This window comes from Chiloscyllium punctatum, chromosome 32 (assembly GCF_047496795.1).
Source record: "Chiloscyllium punctatum isolate Juve2018m chromosome 32, sChiPun1.3, whole genome shotgun sequence".
Taxonomy (NCBI): Eukaryota; Metazoa; Chordata; class Chondrichthyes; order Orectolobiformes; family Hemiscylliidae; genus Chiloscyllium; species Chiloscyllium punctatum.
In genome coordinates, this window is record NC_092770.1 from 3,759,856 (window position 1) to 3,773,350 (window position 13,495).

At 40.4% G+C, this 13,495-nt stretch overlaps 1 protein-coding gene across 3 annotated transcripts in view; it reads right to left on the bottom strand.

Annotated features, from left to right (window-relative positions):
* cttnbp2 (cortactin binding protein 2) overlaps positions 1–13,495 on the bottom strand; it is a 156,944-nt gene that overhangs the window by 73,393 nt on the left and 70,056 nt on the right. The window lies entirely within an intron of this gene.

Below are 13,495 nucleotides of genomic sequence, written 5' to 3' on the forward strand. Positions count from 1 at the left end.
ATAAAGTGCACAGGTGAAGTAAGGGATGCTTTGTTTTTTGAACAAGAATACATTGTGGTAGATATGTCAGAATTGAGAGGCTGCAGGAATGAAGATATTAATTTGCAACAAGAGTAAAGCTTTGAAGAACAATAACAGAAACATGTATAAATAGAAAAAGATTCTGAATGACTAATACAACTTAAAACTGTAGCATCACAGCGTTCAATTTTAATGTGATTAATCTTCTACATCAACTTACCATCTTTTGAACACAGAGTGTGGTTTGTTTAGTTAATGGGGCTGTAATAGTTAATTGTAAAAATATTGATAAAATCCTATGTGTGTCACAAGTGTCAATTCCTTTAGATCAGAACTCCACAAAAGCACAGCTCATCAACAAAGAAACAAAATCAGATGTAGCCGGAAAAGCTCATCAGTTGGAGGGAATCCTGAGGGACAGGATGTATATGTATTTGGAAAGGCAAGAACTGATCAGGGATAGTCAACATGGCTTTGTGCGTGGGAAATCATGTCTCATAAAAGTAACAAAGAGGATTGATGAGAGCAGAGCAGTAGATATGATCTATATGGACTTCAGTAAAGTCATTCGACAAGGTTCCAATGGGAGACTGGTTAGCAAGGTTAGATCTCACGGAATACAGGGTTTAGATTAGAGTGGTGCTGGAAAAGCACAGCAGGTCAGGCAGCATCCGAGGAGCAGGAAAATTGACGTTTTGGGCAAAATCCCTTCATCAGGATTTTCCTGCAGCTCGGATGCTGCCTGACCTGCTGTGCTTTTCCAGCACCACACTAATCTAAACTCTGGTTTCCAGCATCTGCAGTCCTCACTTCTGCCCCACAGAATACAGGGAAAACTAGCCATTTGGATTCAGAACTGGCTCAAAGGTAGAAGACAGAGGGTGGTGATGGAGGGCTGTTTTTCAGACCGGAGGCCTGTGACCAGTGAAGTGCCACAAGGATCGGTGCTGGGTCCTCTACTTTTTTGTCATTTACAGAAATGATTTGGATACGAGCATAAGAGGTACAGTTAGTAAGATTGCAGAGAACACAAAAATTGGAGGTGTAGTGGACAGCAAAGAGGGTTAGCTCAGTTTACAACAGAATCTTGACTAGATGGGCCAATTGGCCAAGAAGTGACAAATGGAATTTAATTCAGATAAATGAGAGGTACTGCATTTTAGGAAAACAAATTTTAGCAGGACGTATACACTTAATGGTAAGGTCCGAGGGAGTGTTGCTGAACAAGGAGACCTTGGAGTGCAGGTTCATAGCTCCTTGAAAGTGGAGTCGCAGGTAGATAGGATAGTGAAGGCGACGTTTGGTATGCTTTCCTTTATTGGTCAGAGTATGGAGTACAGCAGTTGGGAGGTCATGTTGCAGCCTAACATTGGTTAGGCCACTGTTGGAATATTGCGTGCAATTCTGGTCTCCTTCCTATCGGAAAGATGTTGTGAAGCTTGAAAGGGTTCAGAAAAGGATGTTACCAGGGTTGGAGGATTTGAGCTATTGGGAGAGGTTGAATTGGCCAGGGCTGTTTTCCCTGGAGCATGGATAGGATAAATAGACAGAATCTTTTCCCTGGGTTGGGGGAGTCCAGAACTAGAGGGTGAGAGGGGAAGGATACAAAAGAGACCTAAGGAATAACACAGAGGGTGGCACGCTTATGGAATGAACTGCCAGAGGAAGTGGTGGAGGCTGGTACAATTATAGCATTTAAAAGGCTTTTGGATGGTTATATGAAGAGGAAGGGTTTGGAGGGATATGGGCCGGGTGCTGGCAGGTGGGACTAGATTGGGTTGGATCGAAAGGTCTGTTTCCATGCTGTACATCTCTATGACTCTATGACTTTATGAGGTCTGGTGGCGTATGTGATGAGAAATCAGAGTTAACGTTTCGGGTCCGGTGACCCTTCCTCAGAACTGATTGTAGCTAGGAAGATGTCTGTTCATATGCAGAAGACAGGGGGTAGGGAATAACCAATAGGTGGGGATAGAGCCCAAGAGAGAAAAACAGTTGGACAGACAATGGAGTGGATAGTGATCTGGCCAGGATGGTGAATAGCTGTTAATGGAGATGGTTAGTGGCTAAAAATAGGTTGCGTAATAACAGACCTGGCAGTTGGGTGTGGGGGTAAGGACATGGGAGAGCTCAAGTCCTAAAGTTATTGAACTTGATATTAAATCCAGAAGGCTGCAGGGACCCCAAGCAGAAAATGAGGTGCTGTACTTCCAGCTTATGCTGAACTTCACTGGAACACTAACAAATCTGAGGCAGAGATATTGGTCAGGGGACAGGGTGCTGTGTTAAAGTGGAAGACAACTGGGAGCTCAGGGTCATTTTTGTAGACAGAAAGTAGGTGTTCTGTGAAGTGGTCACCCAGTCTACACTTCATTTCCCCAATGTAAAGGAGACCACACTAAGCAACGAACACAGCACAGTCTGTTTTGATGTAATACAATAGCTTTGTTCCCGCATGATCCTACGTTATAAGAAAACAGCAGAATAGTGGTACCATTTAAACCAATGGCATGAGAATTGCATTATAGTCAATATAGATAAGGATTCGCATTCTACAAATAGTCTAAATTCCTCAATCAGGTTATAGCCAACATGTGTTGACGAAACATACGTTGTAGCAGAATCCACTGTATATTGGATTGCGTGCAGTCCAGGTAAAGCGCTGCTTCAGCATCTCTGACTCTTCCCTTCCTCAGCATCAGGTAGAATGTAAACACATTGGAGGGCACATAACACATTCGCAAGAATGACTACATGGATGAGAAAATTCACTTATGGAAGTATATTGGAGGGGTTACAAATACCTTCCTTGGAGAAGAGATGGCGGAGATGTGACTTAATAGAAGTTTCAAAACCATGAAGTGTCTGTACAGGGAAATTGGGGAGAAATTTGTCCGTATTTGTGAAAGAATTAAGAAAGAGGGGGCACAGATTTAAAGTAATTTGCAAATGAAGGACACGCAATGTTCTGCTGCAAATTTGTAAAATTCAAAATGCAAATTTCACACAATGAGTCGTTAAGGTGTGGAAAGAATTACTGTACATGGTTGGTGGAATCAGGTTCAACAGATGCATTCATTAGACCAGAAGATGATTATTTGAATAGAAACAAAGTTCAGGGTCAAGGGAAAAGTCAGGAGAACGGTAGTAAGTCGTAATGCTCATTCTGGAAGTTAGTGCAGTCACAATGGGCCGAAAGGCTTCCTTTGGCATGGTAAGTTTTGGCATTCTGAAATTTCATTTTTGCAGGAACTGGTATGAAATCAATGATCCAATGAGTTAGTAAGAGGGATGTCAGTTATGATAATAGAGCAGCCAACATCCTGCACACTTAATTGGCACCTCGTTAACCAGCAACATTCATCTATAGCAGTTTAGGGGTTTTATGGACGTGTTCCTAAATCTGTCCTAAAAGTCCATCTTCAAATCCCACCTGCACTGGAGTTTTGTCATACCATGTCTCAATAGACTAATTTTATTTTTGTGTCAAGTGTAGCCTATACTTTATGCGGAGGTGCTCTTTAGCATCTGTAAGCTTATTTAGATATAGAGAAAAATGGCAAGCAGAGGTGTTGGAACAAATCACCCACCCCCTCTTTTCTGGGTGTTAGTGGAAAAACTCAGCAGGAAGGAGCTGAAATCTCCAGATGGCAGAAGGGTACCCATGTCAGATAGGAGCAACGGTGAGAAGTGACACAGCAGGTAAATGCTAGTAGCAGTCTATAATGCCAAAGTGAAGTCAATAATTTTACAGCTACCAAGGTGAAAATTCTTTTCTTACTTGCTCCATCATTATCCCGGTCATGCCAACACTCAGGGTTCCCCTTTCCTACTTCTAATCACTTTTCTCCAATCACGACAGTGAACTTTCCTTTTGTTGTAGCTGCCAAATACTAAACCCTTCAATCTTCTCATAATTGCTGCCGTGATGTATCATTTCTTCACAATTCTTTCAGCAGCACTCCAACCTGACACCCTGCCATAGAAAGGATGTTATTAAACTAGAAAGGGTGAAAAAAAAATTGCAAGGATGTTACTAAGACTGGAAGGTTTGAGTTATAAGGAGAGGCTAGATAGGCAGCGTAGGAGGCCGAGAGATGACCTTATTGAAGCTTATGAAGTCATGAGGGGCATCGATATTTGTCATTTCATCCTCTGACTTCTCATTTATTTCTTTATTCTCTATCCTCGAACACAACATCTTCACCTTTGACAACCTGTTCTTCATCCAGACATATGGAACGGCCATGGGGACCAAATTTACACCCCAATATGCTAACATCTTTATGCACAGATTCGAGCAAGACTTCTTCTCTACACAGGACCTCCAACCAACATTATACACCAGGTACATTGAAGAAACATTTTCTTTCTCTGGACCCATGGTGAGGAGTCACTGATGGAACTACACAGTGATATCAACAAGTTTAATCCCACCACACGCACCATGGACTACTCTCTACTATCTGTCTCATTCTTGGACACTTGCATCTCTATCAAGGATGGACACCTCAGCACCACAAACCCACAGACAACCTCATGATGCTACACTTCTCCAGCTTCCACCCAAAACATATTAAAACAGCTATCCCCTACGGACAAGCCCCACGCATACACCGGATCTGTTCAGATGGAGGAACATGATGGGCACCTGGAAATACTCAGGGATGCCCTCATAAGAATGGGGTACGATGCTCAACTCATCGACTGCCAGTTCCGATGTGCCACAGCAAGGAACTGTAATGACCTCCTCAGGAGACAGACACATGCTGCAACCAACAGGGCACCCTTCGCTGTTCAGTACCTCCCAGGAGCCGAAAAACTATGCCATGTTCTTCGCAACCTGCAACACATTATCAATGAGGATGGGCACCTCACCAAGACCTTCCCCACACCTCCACTGCTCACCTTTAAACAACCACCAAACCTCAAACAGATCATTGTTCATAGCAAACTGCCCGGCTTTCAGGACAACTCCATACAACCCTGTCATGGTAGGTGCTGCAAGACGTGTCACAGTGTGGACATGGATATCACCATTACGTGTGGGGACACTTCCCACCTTATACGTGGGGGGTACTCATGCAACTCAGCCAACATTGTCTATCTTATACGTTGCAGGCAAGGATGCCCTGAGGCATGGTACATTGGTGAAACCGAGCAAAGGCTACGGCAACGGATGAATGGGCACCGCACAACAATCTACAGACAGGAGGGTTCCCTCCCAGATGGGGAACACTTCAACGGTCCAGGACATTCGACCTCAAACCTTCGGGTGACCATGCTCCAAGGCGGACTTCGGGACAGGCAGCAGCGAAAAGTGGCCGAGCAGAGGCTGATAGCCAAGTTCGGTACCCGTAGGGAGGGCCTCAACCGGGACCTTGGGTTCATGTCACACTACAAGTGGCCACCATTACACTACACACACACACACACACACACACACACACACACACAGACTTAGACCACTTTACACACACATATGCACTCGCTCTCAGACACTCACAAACCCCCCCACTCCAGCCAGAGACAGACACACACACGTACACGTTTGTGGGGTGAATTTGTACTTGCACAGTTAAATTGCACTTTGCTCAAAAACTGCATGAATCCATGTAAGACTCTGTGAACTCATTTTTAAAGATTAGAATCAGTCTAAACATTATGGCACAGACAGGGAACACAGGGGGCTAACACCTTCAACTTTTTATCTGGCTGACATCAATTGTTACAGTTAACCTGAGAACGTAATTTTTTTTAAAAACGTTTTGTGATTTACAAATGAAAGAAGTGAAACTATCATGGTCATTCTAACAGATGAGAGACTTAACAAACAATCAAGGTATTTTTCAATGTATAATTTCAGTTATGTCACACTGTAAACTTTTGCTATAAATTCTGTGTCTTACAATTGTGTCCTCCACAACCACCTGAAGGAGTGGCGCTCCGAGAGCTAGTGCTTCCAATTAAACCTGTTGGACTATAACCTGGTGTTGTGATTTGTAACTTTGTACACCCCAGCCCAACACCGGCATCTCCAAATCATGTATTTCTTGCTTTGTGTGTACATTATGATAAAATGATCCTGCTTTAAGCTCACATTCATCTCTCACAAGCTACCAATTTGCTGCTTTACTTTATTTCCTTTGCATTAATGTTGGTGTTTATATTTAAGTCACTAACTAAGCAGATATAAAAAAAGAGTAGTTGTAGTCATAGGAGTTACAGTTTTCATAGTGGAGGAGGGAAGATTCATCCTAAACCATCAAATGGGGTTGACAGCTGGCAATTTTGCCATTTCTTGTTGGATTTTGGCTCTCTTGACATCCTCAACTTGCTCCTTCATGTCTTCGTGCAAGGTGGTTCCAAAAGCTAATCCTTTCTGAGGACAAAGATGTACAGGATGCAGCAACCAAGTAGGATTTTAAAGATTCTTTGGGTTGTACTTCAGTATTGCTTCAGAAATCCATGTATAGCTTGAACTGCAGTGGCGTTGATCGTAATCTTGAACAGCACATGTTCTCAGGTTGCCTCGCTAAAGCTGCTGTCAGGAATCAGGGATGGTGCTTAGTCTCAGATCTATTGGAAGGATATTGTCAGGTGCATACGGCAAAAGTACAGAGCAAGAGTCTGGAAACCAGACACAGACTGACATTCATTGACAAGGGTCATGAGGCAGATATAAATACATTCCTGTTCCTGAACAACATTAGTGCCTCACAATGCCAAGCTAGAGCCATCACCAAGAGAGAATCTAACGCTTCTTGACATTCAATGGTATTACATTCACTGAATCCCCTACTATCAACATCCTGGGGGCTATCATTGACCAGAAACTCAACTGGACTAGCCACATAAACAAAGATTACAAGAACATGTCAGAGGCTAGGAATACTGCGGCAAGTATCTCACCTCCTGTCTATTATCTACAAGGCACAAGTCAGGAATGTGATGGAATACTCCTCGCTTGCCTCAATGTTGCAGCGCCAATAACACAAGCAGCGTGAAGGGATCCAGGACAAAACAGCCTGCTTGATTGGCACCACATCCACAAACATCCACTCAGTACACCACCAATGCTCAAAAGCATTGGCGTATATTCAAAGATCCTCAAACTGCATCATCCTAAACCACGACCACTTCCATCCAGAAGGACAAGGGCCTTGGAAATATATCATAGTGGTGGTGTACTCATGTATCTGCTGCCTTTGCCCTCTACATGTGTGATATATCTTCATATATAACACTGAGACAAAGGAGAACCCTATTTATTTTTCCAGAGAATAACCTCAAAACAATCATTACAACTCATCAATCCACCACCAGAACTGATCAGTGGTGTTAGTCAGGGAGAGGAATGACAAAAAGTGAATTTACCAATTGAGTACGATTGCTGGATTCAGCAACATTAGTGAAAATCACAAATCTTCCATTTTTCAAAAATGATTTGGGATGCTAATATATAAAATTTGTGATCTGTGAATACTAAAGCTGCTGGTCTCAAGACATTTGTCTCCCCTTGTTCACAATGTGTCCCTGAATTGAATTCATATCAAACTGAATATCCTACTCTTCTGCTCTTTACATTTTAAAATAAGGTTGTACACTGTATTAATGCTGACATGAAACTGCAATGCCCGTTTCAAATTTGACCAGGAGACCAAATGTGGTTTTAAAACTCAGTTGAGTGTTGCGTTAAATTTAGGAGGAGCAACTGTCTTGAGGGAACTGCCTTCTGGAGGCAGTTTGAAAGCATATTTTAGAATTCAATTATCTGCTTTTGTTAAGTGGTATAATGGAACATTAATAAAAGGTCATTACACCATGAGATAATATAATCAGTAGGAAGCCTCAGCCTTGGCCTACATCCAGTGCTATTAGCTTCTATTACTGTACAGATGCATGCTGTAACGTGCTTTATGCTGGAATAGGGGACAGAGTTCAGAAATACATTATTCACAATGAGTTTGAGGTCCGCATTCCATCATAAAATCTGATAATTTATTGTAACCATTAGCAGATAAGGAGGACAACAATAATTGTGCAGCAATATTCGCAACCTCTGATTTGTAGCATGCAATTTCTGGTCTGAACTTATTTTCAAAATGCTTTTTTTTTTACATACTAACATCCAATACCTTTACTAAGCAGACCACTTGATAATGTTCATCTGCATTCAGTTCTCAAGTGAGATAATACGCTAGAAGAGGGGTTGTGAGCAAACTAAAAGCAGATTTCACAACGAGCTTTGCATTTTAAGTTAGGAAATTAGTCCAGGGTTTAAAAAAAGATTTAACTGAACATTTTTGTATTGAGAAAAGTAATAAATATACGCACTTATCTGAGTCAATATCAAAATTGATTTATGTAAATACATCTCTCTGCTACAAATTCACATTTTGCATGGATGTCTCAGCAGAAAAGAAATTAACTTCATAAGAGAAAATAATGAATGATAGGGAAGTCATGTGCTTTCCCTACGATTTTAAGTGCTGCTGAATAAAGTGTCAAGATAATTCTTCTTACAATTTTAAAAGTCCAAATTAGGAAAGATCACAGTCAACCCATAACAAGAACAAAATTGATAGGAGGACTAGGCATGTAAACCACCCATGTGATTTTATCTCCTCTTTTAAATTATACAATTTATTTTAAAGTGCTAAAGGGAAATAAATAAATCAGCAAATACAAGATTGGCAAGTTTGCACATCTTAGAAGATCATAGAAACACATCTTAAAATAATGATTAATTGATTATTTGTGCATTACATCTCAAAGGCCAAAAAAGTTTATTTGTTTTTCTGGTGTTGAGCTATGCTTTTACACTATTGAGATTGTCCATACTTAATTTAAAACAATGCTATCATATTGTTTGAAAGAACCATGAAATCCATATATTAAAATTCCAATTGTCACAAATATTTGTCATGATTGAGTCATATTTTTACAGTAACATACAATTCTAGAAATTGCTACATCAACTGTTTTGATTCAATTTTGTTAAAATGCATCTGTCAATGTAATTGCAAGCTTTGACACTAGGGGGCTGTGTGAATTCTTCTACCCAACCCATAAAAATATTGATTTGCAGATGCTGGTATTGGACTGGGGTTTACAAAGTTAAAAATCACACAACACCAGGTTATGTAGTCCAACTAGTTTAATTGGAAGCACTAGATTTAGGAGCGCTGCTCCTTCATCAGGTAGTTGTGGAGTACTCAATTGTAAGACACAGAATTTATAACAAAAGTTTACAGTGAGATGTACCTGAAATTATACAGTGAAAAATACCTTGATTGTTTGTTAAGTCTCTCATCTGTTAGAATGACCATGTTAGTACCCATAGGGAGGGCCTCAAATGGGACCTTGAGTTTATGTCACACTATAGGTGACCACCATTGCAGCCCCCCCCCACACACACACGCCTTTACACTCTCTCACATATACACGCTCATGTTCACAGACACTCACAAACCCCCACCCCACACACAAATCCACATGCACATGTACGTTTGTGGGGTGAATTTGTACTTGCAGAGTAACATTGTACTTTGCTCAAAAACTGCCTGAATCTATGTAAGACTCTGAACTCATTTTTTTAAGATTAGAATCAGATTAAACATTATGGCACAGACAACAACACACAGGGGGCTAACACCTTCAATACATTATCTGGGCTGGCACCAATTGTTAAAGTTAACCTGAGAATGTAACTTTTAAAAAAAGTTTTGTGATTTACAAATGAAAGTAGTGAAACTAACATGGTCATTCTAACAGATGAGAGACTTAATCAAGATATTTTTCAATATATAATTTCAGTTATATCACACTGTAAACTTTTGTTATAAATTCTGTGTCTTACAATTGCGTACTTCACAACCACCTGATAACGGAGCATCGCTCTGAAAGCTAGTGCTTCTAATTAAACCTGTTGGATATAACCTGGTGTTGTGTGATTTTTAACAACAAAAATATTCACCAACTGACTGGCAAACACCACAGGAAAAATAACATTTAAAAAACACAAAAATTTATGTTAATGCAAACACACTTCCAAAAGAACTTGAGTTTTAGGTGATCCCCTGAATCACATTTTCATGAATTGAATATTTAGATCACAAGCTAAATGCGTATAGAGAAAAACATTTGAGTTGAACAAAAGCCCTACAATGCTTGTATTCAGAAGATTGCATAAGGAATTAACACCCTAATGATCCATTACAAAATTTCTATTGTGTCATCTTTTCCAGCACTTATTAATGACATAACTGGGGAAATAGCTAGAAGAAATCGCACTAATCAAGAGTATCAATGAAATGAATGAACAACAGAAGATCATGAGAAAAATTTGATTCTGGGGTACAACTGCAACTGAAAGTCAATTCACTTGCCGACATTGTCAAGCTCATTAATTCTTCTAGGTCAGTTTACATCATTAACCAACTGTGTGGCACAATTTGATTACATAATTGAGAAGTTTATATCTGATATATAACTGACATGAACATTATGCATAGAATAGTGCTGGCTGCCTCTGTAAAAGTCCTGGGGAGAGCATGCTGAATAGCTTCCTTTTAAGTAAATGTAAAATTTGGATCAGCAGACAATTCCGCATTACAATGCAGTTCACGGTCTCAAAAAGTACCCTCTTGCAATAAATTCACCTTTCACTAAGACACCCTATAACCTTTGGATACAATTACGGTTTTGATGTTTCACCTTGAATTCTGCTTCTACATCTATCTCAATTATAATGGGACTCATGATGGGCACACCTATCAGTCACATTTCTACTTTTATTGGACACCTTTGTCTTATCAGCTCCAGCCTTGCATTTTTGTGACTTTAATAAATTTATTGTTTTAATTTTTAACTTTGCATTATATTCTTGGTGCCAACGGACAGATAGGATCTTCCTGTGCCAAGCAAACACATCTTTCATTACTTGTATCAAACTAGTGTTTGTCAATGTTGACACTTTGAACAAAATCCACACAGAATCGTTATGGCAGTGAAGGAGGCCATGCAGTCCAACGTGTCTGCATTCTCCACCCTTTTCCTTATACTCCTCTCATTCACATTATCACCTAATGTCCTTTTGAATGCATCAATAGACTCTGCCTCAACCACAATTCTAGGCAGCGTGTTCCAGGTTTGAGCCAAGTGACTGAACAAGAGTCTTTTACAAGTTCAGCATAATCTAACTGCTTTGGTCTGAGGTGACATGCCAATCGTTCACACGACATGCTGCCTGCCTACATGACACTTCCAGACAACATTTACTTGAAAATAAAAAAGAAAATTTCTATTCATTTTCATACCTTATGCACAAGAAAAATACTTAATCCACTCAATCTATACATGTAGTAATAATACTTTGTTTTTATTGTTCATTGGACGTGGGATTTTGCGACTGGTCCAACATTTATTGCATACCCATAATTGGTCTTAAGAAGATGGCGATGAGCTACCTTTTTGATCCACTGCATTCCATGGGAGTATTCATACATCAGCTTTGTTTGGGAGAGAGTACCACGACTTTGATCCAGCAGCAGTGAGAAAAGAGTGGCACAGTTCCAAGTCAGAATGGTGCAAGGCTTGGAGGTGAACTTGCAGGTAGTGAGTGATGTTTGCATGTAGCTGCTGCCTTGTGGTATGGGTTGCTCGTTTGGAAGGCACTGGCAAAGGAACCTTAAAGAGTTGCTGCAGTGCATCTTCTAGCCTGTACACATTGCTGACACTGTCTTGTGCAGGGATGGAGTGTTAGTCCAGAAAAATGTTGAGCTTCTTGATTGTTGCCGGAGCTGCATCTATCCAGGCAAAAGGACAGTATTCCACCACACTTCTGACTTGTGCCTTGAGGAGATGGTGGACAGGCTTTGGAGAATCAGGAGATGTGTTACTCACTTCAAGATTCTCTGGCTTGCCTTTGTAGCCAGTATTGATATGGCTAGTCCAATTGAGTTTCTAGTCAATGGTAACCTTCAGGGTTTTGACAGTGAGGGACTCAGCAGTAGTAATACATTAAAACGTCAAGGGACAATAGTTAGGTCTCTATTTTGTTGGAGATAGCCATTGCCAGGCATTTATGTGACAATTCTTATTTGGCACTTAGCAGCCCACCCTGGGTGTTTTCCAGGTTTTGCTGCATTTGGACATACATAGCTTCAGTATCTGAGGTGTTAAACATTATACAATCATCAATGAATATCCCTCATCTGAGCAAGGGAACATCAATGATAAAGGAACTGAAGTTGGAGAAGCTTAGGACTCTACACAGAGGAGTTCCTGTGGAGCGGTCCTCGGAGCGAGACGATTGTTTGTAAACACTAAAATCAACCCCCCATTAGCTTTAACTTCTCCTTGATGCTACACACTGTCAAATGCTGCTTTGACATCAAGGTAAGTCACCCTTACACCCTATTTCAAACTCAGCTCTTTTAGCCATGTTTGGATCAATACTGGAAGGTGATCGGGGGCTAAGTTATCCAACAGAACACAAACTTAGTATAAATGTGCAGGTTATTGTTAAGTAAGTGGCATTGATAGCCCAGCCAACATCACCTTCCAGTACTCTTCTGAGGACTGAGTGTGGATTGATGCAGCAACACTTCACTGAGTTGTATCTGTCCTCGTCTGTTTTTGTGGATAGGGTTTACCTAGGCAATTTATCGTATTGCCAGATAGATGGTAAGGCTACAGCTGCACTGGAATCGGTTTGCACCAGCCTTCAGTCTCCTCCTGGAATACTAGTCAGGGGCCCTATTTTCTGCAGCATCTAATGCCCTCTTCCATTCCTTGATATCATCTGCAGTGAATTGAACTGGTTGAAGGGTGGCATATGAGACAACGCAAACTGTCGGAGTGGGTCAAAATGCATGAACCACTTGCTAGTACTTTAATTTTATTTGTTCCTTTAATGTTACTTTTGCAAAGTTTCTACGACTCTAAGCAAAAAGGTGTTCAATGCTAGTAAAACATTTTAAAAAACTATACTTATAAAGTTAAATCTCTTATACATAGATTGTATTAAGATTTATCATTTCGGGGGTTTATTAATTTCTAACCATTTCCAATTGAATTTAAATACCTTTTTCTCACGCTACAAGATTGAACTCTGAAATTTTCTTGTTGACTCTCCAAACTGTGCCATCTGGCCATTCTTCTCCAACCGAACTTCAAACTACTTTCATTGTCAAAGTGCCGTAGAATCCTTACAACTAACCAATCTCTTGCTTCAACAAATAATAACCTGAACAATACCTATCTACAGGTCAATTGATTTAAGATAAGTCTCAAACAATAATTTGAATTCTTCTTGGTACTTTGTACAGACATGTTTCAGATCTACATAACCACCAAATCAACGAATGTGATACCATCAGAGATAACCTACTATTCTGAAACAAGTAGTGAAAAATACCTAAAAACCACATTAACTTTTCTAACCGTTTTATCCTAATGACAAAATGTA